This window comes from Egretta garzetta, unplaced genomic scaffold (assembly GCF_000687185.1).
Source record: "Egretta garzetta isolate BGI_Z169 unplaced genomic scaffold, ASM68718v1 scaffold156, whole genome shotgun sequence".
NCBI classification, from domain to species: Eukaryota; Metazoa; Chordata; class Aves; order Pelecaniformes; family Ardeidae; genus Egretta; species Egretta garzetta.
In genome coordinates this window covers 2,527,433-2,547,207 of record NW_009260125.1, presented here as the reverse complement: position 1 = coordinate 2,547,207, position 19,775 = coordinate 2,527,433, and the positions used below count along the sequence as shown (strand labels likewise).

At 38.9% G+C, this 19,775-nt stretch overlaps 1 protein-coding gene across 8 annotated transcripts in view; it reads left to right on the top strand.

The window, feature by feature from the left end:
* ATXN7L1 (ataxin 7 like 1) overlaps positions 1-19,775 on the top strand; it is a 124,086-nt gene that overhangs the window by 48,770 nt on the left and 55,541 nt on the right. The window contains exon 1 of one of the 8 annotated variants that reach the window (XM_035896844.1): positions 17,991-17,994. The exons of the other annotated variants lie outside the window; for them this stretch is intronic. The gene's annotated coding sequence lies outside the window, so the exon portion shown is untranslated. Of the gene's footprint in view, positions 1-17,990; positions 17,995-19,775 lie in introns of those variants that run through there. 8 annotated transcript variants of the gene reach the window in all.

Below are 19,775 nucleotides of genomic sequence, written 5' to 3'. Positions count from 1 at the left end.
GTACAACATTGATTCATTGTCTTTTCCCTATTTTTTTCTATTAAGTTGTGCCTTTACAGTGTCTTGACTGGGCTGTAATTTTATAATGCTGATCTTAAATAAGTCAACATGGGAAGTAGATTGAAAGAGTAATAATGACACTGGGCTTTTCAGTGCACTGGAAGTGTATTGTTCCAACTTATACATCATTCCTATCATTATAAATTAGCTTATCTCTTTTGCATAGTGTATTCATTGATAGTATTTGGTCAGTGAACCCTTTTGTATTTTTTTTACTTCATATAAATTATGGCAAACAACGCAGTACATACTTGAACTGAGTGTTGTCATGGCAGTGATGGGAGATACATATCGCTTGTAATTTCTTTCAGTCAAGATTTTAATAGAGATGTAGTTTTAAATAGAAACCAATAAGGATTTCTTTTGAGGAGTGTCCGTTAATAGAACTCAGCTGTTGAAGGTTGACTGTAGCATTAGGCTTAAGTTTAATCTCCTACATACTATAATTTACAGGGCTGCGTTTAGCACATCGTTCTTCCAGCTGCTTCACTGGTGGAGGGATAGGGGTTGTGACAGTGGGGGAGAGGCGATTCTTATAGATACAAGATAGAAATATAGATATAGATATAAGATAGAAAATTTTGTATCATAACCCATAAAAATCTGGCAAAATTAAAAATAGGAGTATTTGGCTTGACATTTTCCGTAGCCTGTCTCACTTGGTCTGAATAAGGTGGATGTCTTCCATCTTAGAGAAGGAATGTTTTTAAAAATAATTTTTAAAAAATATTTCATGATCCTATTCCTAGATAAAGTCCAAAACAGAATTAAGAGCTTTTTGAACTCTTGTTTGGAAGTTTTTTGGTAAGTAAAAGATAAGCAAGAACTAATACCTTTTTTTATATCAAATTGTGATGCATTGTAAAGAAAGGAGATTTGAAGTGGAATCTGAATTTGCCAAAGGCCCAAATAAGAAGCCATTGTTTCTTCACTGTATTTAAAACTATAGAAGTGTTAAGAGCAAGTCTATTCTCTCTGTTGTCTCTTTGTTTATCCTGTATATGATCAGACAAGAAAGATATGGTGATGGTTTTGGTAGTATAGTGTTTCACTCTGCATGTGTTACATGGTAATTAACATTTGGATTAGTCACCACCAAATATTATAAGTTCCATTTCAAGTCTGTAGAGGTCTTGTCCACATATAGCCCTGCCCATTGACCATGGCTTTTAGCAGTTGTCTAAACATTTTGGGTTTAGTTAATTTTCTGACTGTTGCAATTTCTACTATGTTATCATATAGGAATTTCTTCCAAAGCATATCACAACTTTAGGAATTTCTTACTCTCCTTGTACTAAAGTTCTTGCTATAAGCTGGCTCATAAAGTTGATTCTTGTCCATTGACTATTGGCTTTTCCAAAGGAAACAGCAGCAATTTTTGGGTAGTGTCTTCTCTAGCAGCTGAACATCTCCAGTGCCATGAGTTGTGGTTGCTGAGTCTGCATGTGAGGTGGCAGGTGGGGCTGGAGGTGCAGCTCATCTTGCGCATTCAGGGCTCCCTTTAGAGCTGGAGAACCAGGCCTGGGAGGAGGTTGGATGACCCCAGAATGTAGCTCTGGCCCTTACAGCTGCCAGGATTAGACTGCCTTGTTATATACAAAGGTGAGTAGAAAGGAAACTGGAATGGCAGTTTGTTACTCTCCAGAAGTACCACTTCTGATAATCTGAAATACTGCTTTTCAATGATGTTTCCGTTGCCTTTTCTAACATCTACAGGCCACGTGGGGTGCAGTGGGGAATGCGAAAGTCCCTTGATGTGAAGGAGGATGATAGGATAGTTGTTATGTCCTTTCTCATACATATGCAATGGAGTGCAATTGAAATAAAAACTGAGCTGTAGTTCAAGAGCTTTATGGTTTTTTCAAGTTGGAAGTAGTTACATTAAATGCCTTTCATGAAGAAATAATTTTTTAATTTGGTGTTTAAAAAAACCCTTATTTTTTAGTAGAGGGAAATCTCAGCTGTGATAAATGAGCTAGTACAAGGCTTGCAAATCTACTTTAGATACTTTTCCCACAATTTTCAGCAATAATATTTATCCCGGATTTTGTATATAGCTTCTTAATTTTAAAAATATTTTTTCTTTTTTTATTTTAACATGATTTTTTTTCTTCTAGTATGCAAGCATGTTTGTCACAGCTCCATGTTTAAAATCTAGTGAGTTCTATTTATTTCATTGTAATAGTAGTGTACAACTTCTTGGTACCTGACTAGTGCCAAATCTATTCAAAACATTTTATTTGCATGCATAAAATACTGTACTTAAAATTCTCATCACTTCAAATACAGCTGAAGCTCCATGTGTTTCCCATTTCACGGTCCTGTAGTGATTCATATAATTATCTTAATAACTTATTGCTATTCTATTTAACTGGTGATATTAATGTAATAATTGTCATATTAAAATCTAAAATATTGAATTAGGTCTTGTTCTAAAATATATTTTATTATTACAGGTAGATCAGACTAACCGTAGGCTTCCATTTTCAAAACAAAATTTTCTGCATTCATCTAGATAGATTAATGAAATTATATTCTACAAGGTATAATGAAAGAACTGTTTAAAATATGTTAGGCAAATTATGATGGGCATCTCATTCACCTTACTATGTTTGATTCAATTTCAAATATTTGATTTAGCTTCCTGCACCAAAATCTACCTAAATTTCCCAACATTTAGGAAACTTGTCTCATTAGCTGTTATGTTTGTGAGATGCTGTTAAGCAGGAACATTTTCTTTGACTGGTGTTCTGGGAAATAACAGATTTCCCCCCCCCCCCCCCCCTCTTTTTTTTTTTAAAAAAGTATTCAGAGGGAGGCACAGATGGTGGTACTCCACCACTGTCCTCCCCCCACCTCTCTCCACCCACTTCTCAGAAAAATACAGTTCTGAAGACACTTCCAGTCCAGACATCCGCTCCCTGCCAGCCGCATGAGGTCATCAATGGAACAGGACAGGAACTGCAGAGAAATAGCTCAAGTCCAAACAGGAGCTAGCAAGAAGCCCCAGATGAAGTTGTGAGCGCTAAACAGCAGCTACTTCAACTTGCCACTACTGATAGCAAAATATTATCTATGAATATTCATGTATTACGCTCTAACATGGGTCTTGCATCGTATCTGACAGAAGCAGAAAAAAAGACAAAACAAAAACAACTTCCCCCCCCCCCCCCCTTTTTTTTTTTTTGGACAGGCTTCTTGTTTCTGTGAAATAATCTTTTATCATGCCTAGCATCTGCTCTGCAACTAGTGAAGTATAACTAATACCATACTTACGTAAAATATCAAGCATTGCATATGAGAAATGTGTTTAAGGCAAGCATTAATGTATTATTTGATACGCCTGCTTTCAATTTATTCCCTGTGTTGTATAAGGTATTCTTTTCATGAGTGTATCATCACTGTTGTACTTTACTAATTGTGTAACTAGAGAATTTTAAATTTTAGGTTTTTAAATTTTTTAGGTTTTCTAAAGTTAAAGTGTTAAGTTTGAGATTGGTCATTGAAAAATTATTTCATCTTTTAATTTAGTTTGTTAGGAGGATTGGTAGGGAGGAGTCTCATTTTTGGTGCCACTTTTGCCTCAAAATATTGAAGCTGTAATACATCTGTGCAAGCTGAAACATGGACCAGTAACTGGCCAACAATTCTGAGAAGGTCCACATTGATTATAGGTGTTTTAGATTGCTTTAATGTGTGTTTGGTGATCACATTTCATGAACTGTGGAGACCAGTGCATCCTCGTGTGTACTTCTAAAGCTTTCTCAAACTTGTGGTAGTATTGTGCATGTCCAAATCAGTCTGAAGACAAGTGTTTCTCATTCTGTGACTCTAGGTAGATGAAAACTGTAAGATATGAGTAAAAATAATGCTTTTGAATTTGGCTAGGACAACAAAGGATTAGTTTGCTGTTTAAATAAATCTTTTTGTAACTATCTAATGCCAGATGTGTTTAGTGGGAATGCTGAAACGAGCAGCAAAGCTTTTCAGCATTTTTGCATGGGCAGGAAAGACACAGTCAGGACCAGACAGTTAAGGCTGTGTGGAAGAGTACAGTGCAGAACTGCATGTTTAGTTGAGTATAGAAATGGTGCAGCAAAAAATTTAACCTTGAAAAGTCTGGTGTTTGTCATTGTGCTGCTAAACAATTTAGTTGACCCAGTTTGTTTTTTTTCTTTTAAACTTAATGGAAACTTGAGATTTATGGGGTCCTGCGGAAAGTATTCTCAAAACTTAGCTATACACCATGTGAAGAAATACCTCCTTTTTTGGTTTGTTTTTGGACTAGCAACAAACAATCATTTCCTGTCCACGTTCATAATAAATGTGCATCATAACCCTCCGCTGTCGTCACTCATCCAGTTTAACAAGTCCAAATCTGTCTAATTGTCACTCTTGTAGAGACTCTCTATGTCTTTGCTATGCGTTCTTGTATCTTGCCCAACTCTTCTGAACCATTTTTGAAAGGAGGGAAGCAGTGGTGTGATGTGCTATATTCCTTGCCTAACACTTGGTTTGCCTTTGTGACCACTACAGATCATTGAGATGATAATTTCATAGAACTGTTACAAGACCAGTGTCTTACTACTGTGTAATAATAATAATTCAGAGACCATCATTTTGTATATAAAGTTAAGATTGTTTTCTTCTTTCATGTCTGTCACTTCACATTTCTCTATGTTGAATTTAATTTACTATTTTATTATACCGGTCAGTAATGTTAGGTCTTTCTGCAATCTACTGATTTTTGTCTTTAGTACTCTGAGTAATTATATACCAAAGATCTTGTTCTGTAAGTAACCACCTTCTTTTTTGGATCATTTCTGAACATGTTGAATAATTCAGGCCCTAATGCAGGCTCTTGCTGTGTGCCACTGCTGAAATTCTTTCTCTGAGGACCATTTTTACTCTCTTTTCCTTGTCGTGAAAGTAGTTTCTTAGTCTTCGGGTGGTAGTTGGAACCCTTCTTCCTGTCTCACAGCAGTTACCTTTCCTTTAAGAAAAGTGAATACAGGGCCTCCTTTCACCTGGAAATTTAAGTAGACTGTGTCAGTTGGATTTCCCTTGTCCACATGTCCCTTTATGCCTTCCACAACATTTGTGACTCATAATAGTCTTTCACAAAACTACACTGATTTTTTTTCCCCAATACATCATACTTATCCATATGTGCACTTACTTGGTTCCTTCTTACAGCTTCTACCCCTCTGGCTTGGGTACGTTTCAGACTTGCTACTCTCTATTTCTTTGCACTCCCCCAGATGTCAATGTTGCCTTCTGAGCTTCAGGTACAAGGTGGTTTTCAGTGGGAGGCTTTACTTGCTTGTTAATAGCTCAATAACTGCATCTGTGGCTTCTGGGGAGCTCCTGGATGAATACAGATGGTCTGGCTCGGTCAAGCCACTTTGCAGCCTCCTCTGCCACTGCTTCAGTTGGAGACAGGATCTCCAAGTCCTTTGGAGCTTCCGGGCCATGAAGGTCATTTTTGTCAGGACTAGAAAAGAAGCAAAGTTTTATTTATGCATATGTGTCTATGTGTGCATGTACATTTCTGTATGTATACATATATATTGACTGATCAATCCATTGCACCCCAAATGCGATTGTAGCCTTAATTCTAGAATAACTGCTAGAGAGTGGTTTATTGCCACTTGCTGGGTAAATGTGTTTGGGAAAAGTGGGATTTTTTTTTTTTCTATCTTGCTGAAGAAGAAAACACACAGATTTGTCACATTAAAGAAATGGCTTGAGTAGAACTAATTTTTCTCTCATTTTCTTACCAAAATAAATGTCATGCCTGTAGAGGTTAAGTGTTGTACTTGGCCTGAGGTAAAAATCTTTCTTTTAGGAGACTGAAGAAAAAAATGAGGAAATTAAAATCTAGGTCTGCAAAATTATTTCTGATCCTTTAGCCACTAGTGTAGAGATTAGAACAGTTAATATGCAATGTGGGTCATCCTATTTACCTTTTCTTCCCTAATCTGAGGGGAGTTGGATCAAAAGCACGTCAAGCAGGCTCCCCGGTGTCGATGGGTGCTCGTAATCATTCACATGGACTATATTCTCCTTTCCATAAAGAAATGCTGATGGGAACTGGGGTATCTCATCTGCTGGGGAGTGGTAGAACAACTCTGCTTGTGAGGCTTTGCATGCTTCTCCAGTTGCGTGTTGTATATGGAAAAGGAACAGAAAGGATATGAGAGAGGCTCAGAATTACCTGCAGGCTGAGGGACTGGGTGCTTCTGCTGCTGGAAGGCACAAGTTCAAGTTCACACTGATCTCGTCTCTCCTATTGAAGTTGCTATTTTGCATAAAATAATTAAATGGCCGTTGAACAGAGTAAGAGAGAGAGGTAATCCCTAACTTTGACAAGTAAGATAGTTACTTGTGATCTGATCTGTGGTTCAGGAAGCTTGTTTATAAAAGGTTGAAATAATTTCATCAGGAGGGAAGGAGAGCAAACCCCCTCAACACCCTTCACAGTCCTTTGCCCTCATAGTCAGAGGCCTCTTCTGCTGAGGGGAAGATTTGGGTTCAGATTGATTACAGAAAGGTAAGTGCTTTAACCAGGGAAGTAGTCATCTAACTGGGGTTCACCACCTTTTTCTTGCTTAGAGACTTAGCACTTAAATGGCTTTTTAATTAAAAAAAAAAAAATTTAGAAATATTTAGTATTTTATCAGTAAGAATTTTAAAAACAAATCCACTCTCTGAACCAAGCCAAAGTAGCTGGTCATAAAAGAGAAATAAAGCCAGTCACAGAATTGTCAGAGAATCGTAAATTGATATTTGAGGGGGAAAAAAGCCGTAATAATATCGCCTCTTGTGTTTGTTGGATCAGTGATAACTACTGATGTGTCCTGAATATAAAATAATTTTGAAGGCAGTTGGGGTGCTCAGACAGCAGTTACCAGCATTGCGTTGGTTGACAAAGTCTGAGCGTTCCCTTATGATCCATCTGTCTCATGGCTACACAGCTCATGTCCAGTTGGTCTGGTGGCTGTGGAGAGCTATGGGCTATACGTGCACTGAGTCAAATATACCCTGACATGCAGCATGATAATACCCCAGGAGCCTTGTAACATTTGCCCTATCGAGGTCAGGGTTTTTTTCCTGCAAAAAGATAATGGGGGGGAGAAAAGAAAAGAAAACCCAAACCAAAAAAACAACCTTTTATATTTTCCCCCAAGAGGAGAAGAAGGATGTGCACAGGGGTGAGACACACAGCCCTAGTGCCACAGTTCATATTTCCTAGCTTGGAGTCCTGGGAGTCATGAAAACTTCATCTAGTGTCTGTTTGTCAGACTTGGGAAGAACTGGAATATTTTGGCGTTTCTTCTCTTCCATGGCCTGAATCCCTACTGCTCCATAAGCCTTATCTGGCAGACTGGCAGTAAATCAGACCAAAATTATCATGTCTTTGCATTTGAAAAGGGGCAAGAGTGAAAGGTCAACAGCAACGCTGCAGCAAGGAACACAGTTAGCAAGGTTTGGGGTTTTTGTAAAGGAGCTAGGAAGAGAAGCAGGTCAGGATATTTTCATATCCAGTCAACGTTATGTTCAGAGCTTTCACTCTAGTTTATTTTTATAAACTAGAGAAACAAACCCACAAATACTGGACTACCATGTCTCACAGACATTAGTAGTTTTGAGATCACTATGTACCTATTCAGTCATTCCCCAATTTTGGAGTTATTGGATAGTCGAAAAGTCAAAAAGACTTTATCTTACAGTTAGCATGGGTCAAGTGAGTATCCTGCCTGTACACACTCCAAGGTTGTTCCTCCTCGACACTTTGTGCCAGTTTTATCCACAAGCTTTCCTGCCTTCCCATCACGATTCCCTCTTAGCACTCGTGGCAAATGGTTGTGGAGAGGCATGAGGGAACAAAGCTGAATTGTTGCTTCTGCCCTAATTTGAGGATGCCCAGTCTTCTTGAGCCTGCGAGTGGCCTGTTCCCTCTTTGTGTGTTGAAAAGTCAAAATATAAAGGCAGATTTTGGAAACGCAGGCAGGAAAAGGTAAAGTGCCTTCCTCCCTGGCGTTTCTGAGATCTGTGTCAGTGAAATCAGGCAAAGTGGCCTTCGGTCTCTTCAGCTTTGCTTTCATCTGTAGAGAGGGATTCAAGTTGCTCAGTAGCCCCTGTTGCTTGTTATGTGGTGCAGTTACATGAAGGGGTTACGGAGTTGCCAGCATTTGCAGGGGCACAGACAAACTTGGGTTTGGTTTTGGTTTTGAATTCATGTGTATGGATATGACAATTTCTAGCTAGATAGTATTACCTGAGATGAAACAAAGTTCAAATAAATGATACATAGAGCTTCAAGTATCATGGTTTCAAGACAGAGCTATAGAAACAAATATATCCCACTGAGCATTTAAAAATTCAGCTGGCTTGATGCAAGACTTTGTTTTAACCATTAGTTAGTCACTGAGGTTTTGCTCTGTAGTTCCATTTTATATAAACAGAAAGCCTTTCAGTTTTTAAAGTGTCTTAGTTTAATGTCATCTTAGTAGAATTGCCTTGTGTCTTGGTTTTGGTTTTTTACAGTTTGACATGTAGAGTTAGATTGAGGTTTAGGGTTTGTTAAAACATACACAAAGCACAAAAAAGAAAACACATTGCAATTATTTTTTTAATGCTTAAGGAAAATTAGAATATCTATTGGAAAGTTCTGATTGGTGGCAAGAGGATATACGTACGCCAGCTGACTCTGCAGTCAGAGTTGCATAATATCAACTGTTAAGCAAGTAAAACGGGTGATGCTTTTACATGTTTATGATCTAACAAAACTTTCATTTCTGCTGCTGCATCAGATCACACCTATACTTTGCAGCCTTCCCTTCTTTAGCTTTGGCAAATACAAACTGAACTCCACTCAAATCTACCCAAACAGAATTTTGAGGGGTCCACTACTACTATCATTTTTTATGAGAAAATCTTCTTGAAAAAGTGTTACAGCCTTCTTAGTTTCAATTAACATAATCATCTGAAACTTGTGTGTGTGCACCTGTGTAGGAGTCAGCTAACTAAAGGTCTGACCTGGGCATTTTATGTCAGTGAAGGAAATGAATACGTAAATTGTGGCTTAACTCAGCTTTGTAAAATGTACCTTTGGAGTCACATTGGATACCAAGGTAGCATTTTCTTTATGGTTGTCTTGTATGTTTCTTGTAAATTTTAGAGCAGTCACTTTGTGTTCCTATGTGGCTGTACAGCATCTGCTTAAACAACTTAATGTTAATTTATGAAGTATAAGTTACAAGCTGTTTCATCACAAGTAACCTTACTGGGAAGTCCAGACAGCAAAGATCTGAAGGTGCTCATTCAAATGCGTCTTCTCTCTTCTCTAAAACTGAATGTAATATCAATGTGGTGTCTTTTTTGATGCACACATGTCTGTGAAGCTGATAGAATTGATGTTTGTTTTACTGCCAGTAGAAAATGTATTAAGTAAGCGCAGGGAGCTGTGACACAGGAAGGGGTCAGGCCCTTGCTTCATTCAAAGAGGAAGCTGCTTGCTCCTCAGTGTTTGTGTTGCAAATTGCGCTGGGCTTTTAAAGGCCCTGTTTCACCCTGCATGGCCCTGCTTTAATTTTTTTTCCCGTTTAAACTACAATTCTTTTTCTTCGTGCAATTCACATAAGACATTTACACTGGATGAGACAGCGTCAATATTGACCTAAGCTGGTTTTACTGGTTAAGCTTTGCCATTTCTCATTTTTCTGATGTGCTTCGCTTTAAAGCTCAGCTTCAGCTGAACCACATGGATCAGTCCCAACTGTTTTTTAAACTGTTCCATTTAACGGTTTGGGGGAGGTTGGTTTGTTCTTAAGTAATTCAACCCTCCAAGTTGAAGGAGGACCGGGGATACAGCAGAGGCATGTTACATTGTGCAGATATAGCTGGCTTCTCTGAGATCCCCTTGGTTAGCAAGATGTGTACTGCTCTTGTTTGGGAGAAATGGTTTTGGGGCTCTGAGTCTGTGAAGTTTCTGCCAAGAACTTCCATGTAAGTTTTCTGAGATTTGATAAAGTTGAGTGGCCACAGCGCTGACCTAGTGCCATTCCTTGCATGCTCAGAGGATAAGGTATGGTCAATGTAATGTTAGCTGGTGCTACTTTTTACGCCCTTAGAGACTGCAGTGGGTATATTAAGTATCTGCTTCAGATCACCTAAAGATACTTCTGGAAATTTGGAAACGTCTATTTTTGTTTTATAAAAAAATTAAGTATACCTATTTGCAAAAACTAAACTGATTTTTTTTTTTTTTTTACTAAGAACAAGAAGTTTAATTAGATCATCTAGAAATATGCATAAGAAGTGTTGTTGGGTGAAGCTCTAGTAATTAGTAACTTGTTTAAATTGAAGAATGACAGCTATGCTGAGTATTGTATAGGAAGCTGTGCTGTGGCTTAAAATACCTTTCGTTTGTTGATTTATCTGTAAAATGGAAGAGTGTTGAAATGTCAAGAATCAATATTATTACAAAAAGTGAGATTTTTATCATGTGGGCTTTGCACATATTATTGTGTAGTACAGACACGGAGACCTAGGCTTACCTGTCTTTAGGTGAAGACAGTATAGACATCTATATGCGAGGTAGTAATTCAGTATTAGCTTTACGTAAGTGATAGCAAAGGGAATTTTCATATAATTACACTGACATTTAGCAGCTTATTTTAATTATATAAAAATACTACAGGGGGAAAGGCTGAGCAGGTTATTTATTTTATTGCCTTATATTTTCTCCACAACGTAAGAGTATCTGCTTTACCTTACCTGCGAGTGTTCCTTGGTATGCAGTGCCTCCCCCATGCCGTGGGACTCAGCTGGCCGAGCATCGGCTCTCCCATTAGTCATCATTGCCTTCCCTAGCGCTGTGTGCATGCAAGTAATTCTTTAAAGCAGTTGCTCATAGTTCATTTTTTAAAGATTATTTCATAATATATCAATGCAGTAGTACCTGCTTGTAAGCATGGACCAAATCCTGATCGTTAAGCACAAGCAGTTTTATGTGGAATAAAAAGATGGATTGCAAACAAATGACTACTTATTTCCTTTAATCTAGTTTCAAAACTGTTTGACTTTTGCCACTCAAACACAGCTTCCATTCACGTGTTTGAGAAGCTTTGAAAGCATATGAATGGTAATTTTCCCATTTTTTCTGGAACTTGACATAGTTAACTTCCAGCAATGTCTGCAGCTGGCTGCCTAATAAAAATAACTTGCATTGCTAGAAACATTAGATTGTACTGATCGCAAAAATGACGAAACAATTTTAAAATGTAACTCATGCTGTTACATTAAAATATGTTTTGTCTGAGTTGATATTAATCTAAAGTAAAAGTTTAACTACCGTGATGTTTAGTAGTGGTTTTATTAATACGGATTAGCCATTTACAGAAAAGTTCTCCTATAGTAGCAGTTTGCTTTTTAAACTTTGACTGCAGTCCATCTATTCTTACATTATTGAAAGGCTTCCTGAATGTCTGTTGCTTTAGTGATCTCTATTTCCTTAAAGTGTGGAATATTCATATAGTATTGCAAGAAATGCAATAACTACATTGCTTGTGGGACAAATGAACATTTACATCTTCACGCCTAACAGTGTCACACTGTCTTTCATACTGGCTTTTCTTTTGATGAGCATCCTATGTTTTATTTATTCCATGCTGACTTGCTGGTTTTAGTGTAGTGAAACTTTGTTTTAAGGTAGAACTTGGTTTTGTGTGTGGTGAGATTTTTTTTTTCATTCTCAATTTAACTAAAAAAATGTTTTTTAATTAACTTAGAAAATAAGCAGTGCAACGGTTGTATTTCCAGTTCATCTTTTATTGAAAACTTTGGGGCAAATTAAAATTGCAGAATGTTTTTATTTTAAAGTTTCTAGAGAATTTTCAATGGCAGGTTTAAATTTTTTTTGTAATGAAATGTATTAATCCCACAAGTAAGGTACTAATATTATAGCATTGAGTCCCAGGTCTAGCAAAGTGCGCTGAGTGTAGAAGCATTATAACAAATTCCCTGTGCCTCTGTATTACTTCTCTAACAGTCTTTTCTTAGATAGCTAAGAGTCACTGTTGAAGTAGGCCTGCAGTATCCAGTGGGCTCAGCAGCTCTAAGTTATTATAGTGTTTTGTTCTTGAAAATGAAGCAAGCCGGGTTTTGGTGGTGTGCAGAGGTAGTGAACAAAGAGTTTTTCTCCTTTTGTATCCAGTTCTTTACACATTTTTCTGATGATATTTCTCAAAATATTACTGTATGAAGAGTTAGTTACTCATTCTTACCACGTTTCTCATGTCCTCTCTAATATTTGAAGGCAGTAACTGAAGGCAGCTAGGTTAGCTAAGACCAGCCAGAGTGGTACAAGTATCAAGACTGATGCCATTACTTCCCAAAATAACATTGCTATAAACGGGACAGTGGTCTGTGATGTTTTGTGGGAATAAACTGTTGAGCCTCGATGATAAATGTTCATAGATTGGGAGAAGACAATACAGGTTGGAGGCTCAGCTCTGAGAGCAGTCCCAGGTCGCAAAGTGCAGTGGTGCTCTTTTCTAGCATGGATTGATCACCAAGTGGAAGCTGCAGCCCTTGTAAAATAAGCAAGAACCTGTTTCAACAGCAGCAAGACCTTAAGCAGCTTTAAAATGTTACCATCTCTCCAGGATGTTTTCTCTGTTGGTGGCATCGGTGCCCTTTTTACAGCTCTGTTGGCTGTCTCTGTGCCAGGTTGTCGCTCCTTGGGCACCTGATGGGTACCTGAATGGATGTAATGGCACACTGCTGCAGAGAGGGCAGAGCCCACACCTCTCGTCTTGCTCTTCCTGCCTGGTCCTGGGATCTGCTTCCTTACCTGCAGTGCTTCTGCTGCTTGTCTTGCTCTGTAGTGACACTATTCAACTTGCAATCAAATAACAGGTTTCGCACCTTTTCCCCCTTTCTTTGGTTAGTTTTCTGCTGGTTTAGCAAGCTAAGCTCGCCCATCAGGGCGGCAGGTGAATGCCAGAGACAGTGCAAGGAAAAAAGCAGGGAGAATGTGTCATTCGGAATAGCACTTACAGAGGGAACAGTAGCAGCAATTAATTATTAAATCAGCTCTGCCTGTCTTATCTAAACTACGATCTTAAAAGCATATCTTCTGAAAAGGACACCTGACCTTGAAGATGGAAGATTTACTGTTTGAATTAATCTTAAAGTGGTATTTTTCTGGGCTATGCCTGTTTGGATTTGCACATTTTTTTGATAGTTGGTATCTACAGACTGCTGATATGTCTAAGAATTGGTGGCAGCGTGCTACTTTTTTCCCCAAGAAAGAATGTTCATCTCTAACAGGAATTCACAGCCCTAAGGGGGGATGTGGTAGGGAGTAAGTTTTAGCATCTGGAGTAAGCCTGTTAATATTATCAAAAAACATAGGAAGTCTAGAAGGACAACTCTAGAACTCCACATATTCTGACTGAATAGGATTAAAGTAAAAGTTGTAAATTACAGAAAATGAGAATTAAATGGGGAAAAAATGGTGAGGACTGCTGGACTGCATATCCAGAATATTGCCTTCTGCAGCACTGAATTCGTGAGAGAAGAGATAACAGATTGCATGCAAGTTTCTGCAAAGACTTTGTGAATTTTACTTACAGATTGCTTTTATTGTACATTATCTGAGCAGATGTATTTAATGAGACTGCATGGATTTTACAGTTTTCAAAGGCTAGGGATCAGAGCAGAAGGAGTAAGGAAACTTTTATGTTTAAAGCTTTTTCTTAATATTTTTGAATCTTAAAAGTAGAATTTTATAATATCCATTACGCGGAAAAAAAATCTGGAAGTCTGAGGTGGTACATGTAGTCACAGAGCAAATAATGGAAAAAAGCTGTGATGTGTGATTCAGGAATTAAAAATGTAGCAATAAAACCTGTATTCCTTCCATGAATGCAGGTGACTTTAAAACATTTTCTGAGTGTACTTTTGTATGTTCAGATAAACCCACTCTGGACTATTTTTCATAAGTCAACGTTGAGCTACATGTCAGCAAGCAGTCAAATACTGGTTTGACGGTTTCAATCAACTTCTATGCAACTTGCAGTACATTTTTTCAGTACTGTCAAAACGTGTATACCCACAGGATGGGAAAACTATGTGAATTTAATTTAAATCTAGATCACTGATTCTAATGCGAGACAAAGAGACTAATTCAAATAAAACCTTTATTATTAGTTGAATTAAGTCAGTAAGAGATGCCAGGTAGGACCTGGGATTGTGGAACCTCACAGCTAAGAAATGTACAGTTGGGGTGCTTGTGAAGATGTATGCAGCATTGCACACATTGAGCAACAAATTTGCTCGTTTGCTCTAAGTGGTTGTCCTGATACATTTAAGGCCTTTTCCATGTAACACCTTATGAAAGCAGTGTGTGTATGAGGACAAAAGTAGTAAACTCAGGAAACCGCTGCAATGTACAGCAGCATTACTCCTATAAGAAATACTATTTTTGCGTATTTTGCTTGTACATTCATTAGCTCTTTATGTATCATTTAGCATGTAAATATTCTTTAAAAATATTCAAAAGCTTTCAGAGCCCTAGATTAGTGGAAAAAGTTGTATGAGAGGACTGAAGGATCCATTGTCTCCATTAGCTTGCTTGAAGAATTGCAGGTTTAAGTGTTCCTTTTTGGGTTAGTTTCATTATGGTTGGGTTGTCCTAGAAGCATATAAGCACGTATCTGCACCTGCAGTGGTACTGCTGAACTCCATGGCACTGGTGAGGTGCCCAAGTGTTTGATATCATCGTTTATGAACAATCGAGAACAAGAACTGGTTTTTATGTGACTGTGATTTTTATGTGATACTAATTCTAGCTATGTTTTGGAAAGACAGTGCGCTCACTTCTTGGTACTTCAACTTGCTTAGACAATTTAGGTTAGCAAGAAAACTGGAATGGAAACAAAATTTTGTTCTTAGCTTTGTTGTTATATTTTTAATAAGAGAAACTTAGCTCTAAGGAACCCCTAGGGATCATGACCAAGAAAGAGAAACCCCGTGCTTTCTGAAAATACGAAGTTTTTCTTAAGAAAGCCGATGTTAGGTTGTATTTTCTTATGCTGTTGCAGTGTTTGAAGCTGTTTTTTAAATGTAACTTTTATGCATATTGGCACCTAAATGGGCAACACCTTCTTGGCCTGAATGAGGAAGGAAAAGGGAGAGAACTGTGTTTGTCATACACCTCTGTATGGGAAGGATAGGGCAACCCTCATGCAATCAAGTGAAAGGGACTGGAGCAGCTGTTCCTTGCCTGAAATACGGACAAATCTCATGGCTAGGGCAAACAGAAAAAAGGAAGTATCTCAGGGTATGGATAGATCTTAGGCCTTAGACTATTTTTTTGGAAATCCTATAATTTATGGATTTAGGCGTAAACTGTGCAGGACTAAGGCACTCTTCAGTTAAACCTGCATTCAACGCTTTTTCGTTTCCAAGAGATTAAACAAGAAGCCAGAATGCCATGGCCTTTCTGGAGGAGCTGCTATGAAAATTTGGGACTTCTGAGGCATCAGTCTGATCTGCAGGGTAACATAAGCATAACTGAGAGTCTGTCAAGCACCACTTGTTAGTCGGGGCTTTGTACTTTTCCTCAGTATAAAAGTTTGATTTGTTTATGAAGGTCTATGAAGCTTTAGAGTAGCAAGAGTGTTTTATAGGCCACAAACACAGTTTTGTAGAGTGTGTTTCTGAAAATGGATTAGATGCTTGATCTGTTGGGAGTTGTTGAGTCAGGATACTTGGAATTCATAGAAATTTGGGTCTCCAATGTATTCTGCTAACTATTGTTTAGATAAGATACCTGTTGGCAGTTTTTACCAGTCATCTGCAGAAATGAACAGCTAGAGTTTTAGGGATTCTTCTAAGATAACCTCTGCAGGCAAAATCAGTACAGTTTTGTTTTTCCCAAGTGCTCTGACTTGCACTTCTCTAACACCCCTCTTCTGTCCTTTGGTGCTGAAGTATCAATGGCACTAAAACATAAGAAACCTGATTTGGGGCTTAGAGTGAGATTAATATACCATTACAGAAAACCCCAAAACACTTCATACAGCTGCCACTCGAATATACATGCTGGTGTTTTGATTCTCTGTTGGGTTAAATTGTCGGCCTGGAGTCTATTCTGTTGGTTTTGCTGGTACCGAATTGCTGAAGCTGTACCCTTGTTTCTAGGTGGGGAAAAAAACCCTGCATATTGACCTACCTAGCAATACAAGGAAACAAAATTAATTTTGTCACTATTTTAGGCCTGCACAGCTTTAGCGAGAAACATGTATGCTCCCCAACAGATTGGACTCTTGTTTCCGCATTTTAAAGTTTTAGTTCTAGAAGTCATTCCACACTAGATGGTCTCCGTGTACTGGGTACTACAAAAAGTTCCCAGGTTCAAGTAGCTTAAATGTGCAAGCTGTCTGATAGTGCCAGTGTCCATCAGGAAAACACTTAATGATTAAATTTGGGGCCTCCTATTGAAAATTCTATGGCAATATTCTTCTGATGCACAGTACAAAAGTGCTGCTGGTGTATCGGGGTTTGGGTTTTTTTTTCAACAGGGACGAACCCAGCTCCATCTGTCCAAAACTAACTACAGAGATATTAGATGTTTTCTTTTCAAGATAGTCTTAAAAACACCCTGATATTCTAACTTTGTGCTGACATCAGGCAAGTTAATGTCTATATCCAGGCATCATAAGTAAGCAGTCTCCTTAATGTTTTTATGTAGTACTACTATTACCAGAGCCACATTTATAGCCTGAAAAAAACAGGTTACAAAGGAGTCACTCTTAGCTGCTTCTTATTTCTTAGCCATTTAATTAAAGCCTGCAAGATGAGCAGAGTGATCCTTTAACAAAAACATCCTTTCCTCACACCCCCCCCCCATTACCTACAGTGAATTGTACCTCTAACTGTTGGCTTGCTTTGTTCTCAACCTTTTTACAGATTGTGGGTTCTGCACCTAAAACTTCTGTATCAAGATTCTAGAGTTAGAAAATAATTATCTACTGTGCAATATTTTCTCTGTATGACTGAGTGCAGAACTGGTCTGTCATTAGCACAGACTGTCTCTGTTGGTATCACATTTTATAGAGAAAACCATTTACAAGAAGTTAATCTATAAGGTCTGTGGCTTTCATCTCAACTGTAGAAGTCCTTTTATATTAAGTAAGTATCTTGATAATATTAATAAATTCCCCTTTTTAGATTGAAAATTAAAGCATTGGTTATCACTTCCTGAAACATTTGGTTCAGGCGATCTATCAGTGGATCACTTGAGATGCCTAATATTAAGATACAGAAAACTGACATCCTAATTGTATCTTAAACAAAAGCTAACGTTAGCCTCGCTCTCCAGAAGATGGATTTTTATTTTCAGATAGCAAAAGCATGATTTTGAATTTACTTCTGCTAGGTTGTTTGCATGGTTACTATGGATTCCCCCCCCCCCCAAAAAAAAAAAAAAAAATTCTGGTGCATTGTTTTGTTTCTACATGGAGGTCAACCCTTCCTTAACATTACCCTGTGTGGTATTTTAAACAGTCAGAACCACGCAATGGCTTACTGGCCATTCAAGACCTGTGATATGACCTTTATCGCACGCTCACATGAGGCAGCAATCACCACTCACTTTGCAGCAGCCTTGCAGTCCCGTGGATCCCCAGGATTATGTGTCACAGCGTGCTTTGACAGCTGTGCCACAGGCATGAACCTGAGGCGTACAAATAGGTATTAGCAGTGTCTAACATCCCAGCCGTAGAATGATGGAGGTATGCAACACAACCCGTCGTCTCTTTCAGCCTTTGATTTCTCAGCTTTGCTGGAGCTTTTTAGGAGCATATATTTTTGCTGGAGCTTTCTAGGAGCATATGTTTTTGCTGGATTTTTTTCCAGTCAGTTTTAAACTTTTTACTTAACTGTCTTGTTATTTATTTACATGTTGATATTAATTACCTATTATTTCTAGACCTGTTACTTGTTTCTCTTCTCCGTATTTCTCCTTCCATACTTTATTTTGTTTCATTATTCCCTGGCTTCAGTGATTGCCTCTTCTGTGAGGCATGTATACCTGCAGTGAACACTTTCCTACACAGAAATCTCAGAAGCATTCAGAATTAATTTGCTTAGGTAGGCTCATGCCCCAAACATATAATGTTTTATTTTTTACTTGAAGCCACATGTTCAAATTAAATTTTAAAAAACCTCACAAACTAACAGGTTATACACCTTCAAAGATCTATTGGCTAAATATCTGGGCTCCATTTTGGGTCACGATGTCTTGAATCCAGTTTTGTCTTCTGCCCTATTGAAACTGCTGTGAGAAGGACCCGCAGTGCCCGCTGAAGAGCTTACTTACCGTGACTAATCTTTGAGAGTGCTGGTTCTGTGTTTTCGCACTCCCCGTCTGCTTTCTCTCTTCTTCCAAGGCCTCAGGCAGATGATTCTGTGATTAAGAAAGAAACTTGAATAAATTGGGGCCATTTCTGCTCCTGCCCCACTGGGATCCCTGCGGAGTCGGGGAGGGTGTGCAGCCGGGGAACGCAGCACTCCAGAGAACATATTTCAGCTTAATTTCCTGGGGAACAGCGCTCCACGCATGTGTGCAAATACACAGAATTTAATCCTAAGACATTCATAAGTACCTTATGATGTGAGCCTGCATTTGTCAACGTGTTTCATGTTGGACACAGCTGTGAGAATAAATTTGCATTTAAACTGGGGTCCCATGCTGGTCTGATGCAAAATGATGGGTTTGGCTGGTTTTAGTGGACGAACCAACAACTATTCAGCTGCAAGAGGAATTGCGTGTACGTGGGGAGAGCTGAGTGCCACCTGTGCTTTTAAACATGGTTGAAACAAATTACTTGTAATGGCATCAGGTAAGCGTTAAACACGCTTCCATTCCAAATCTTGCCAGTTCTGCCGAAGGAAGTATTTCAGGTTAATGGGAAACCCGCCGTTTCCAGCAGTGGTCAGCGGGCAGGGGGTTTGGCTGAGGGATGCTTTAACACGCAGAGCCGTGCCACAGCAAAGCTCAGCTTGTTGATGTAGCTTTTTATTTTGGGTGGTGACACCATAGCTCCGATATCTGTGTACCTGTGAGTATGGCGTACTTGCAAGAAGAAAAATAGGTGATGAAGAACTTAAGTATTTATACAGCAGCTGGCTGTAACAGGATCTTAATTCTGGGTCCACTTGGACACCACTGTGTAAAAATCAAAAATAATCAGATCCTCAGAAGCTTAATTATGACTTCCCGGTTACCATGCATTGCTCGGTGCTGGAGCCTGGGGGAGGCGGACGGAGCGTGTAACCCCCCTGGGGGCGGCTGAAGCCGGGCTGCTGCTGGCTCCTCTGCAGAAGGACTTGCTCTCCATGAGCCTTCCCAAACTAAATTAGGAGCTTGACAGCTTTTCAGGGGAAGAATTGTGTGGTAAATGAAACAGGGTGTGTTCACATGATGAAAATTTTTGCATTTACTGTGCCAGCCCTGAGCTTTTTTGCTGTTTGGGCCTTTTCCTGCTCATCGCGTTGAGTCGGGAGTATAAAAAAAAACAAAACAAAACAAACCACCAGCCTAATGCCCCCGGGAGCCCCCGTCAGGGAACGTCTCTCTTGCTCACGCAGCGCGGCCGGCGGGCCCGGGAGGGGGAGCTCCCGGCCCGCTCCCGCTCCCG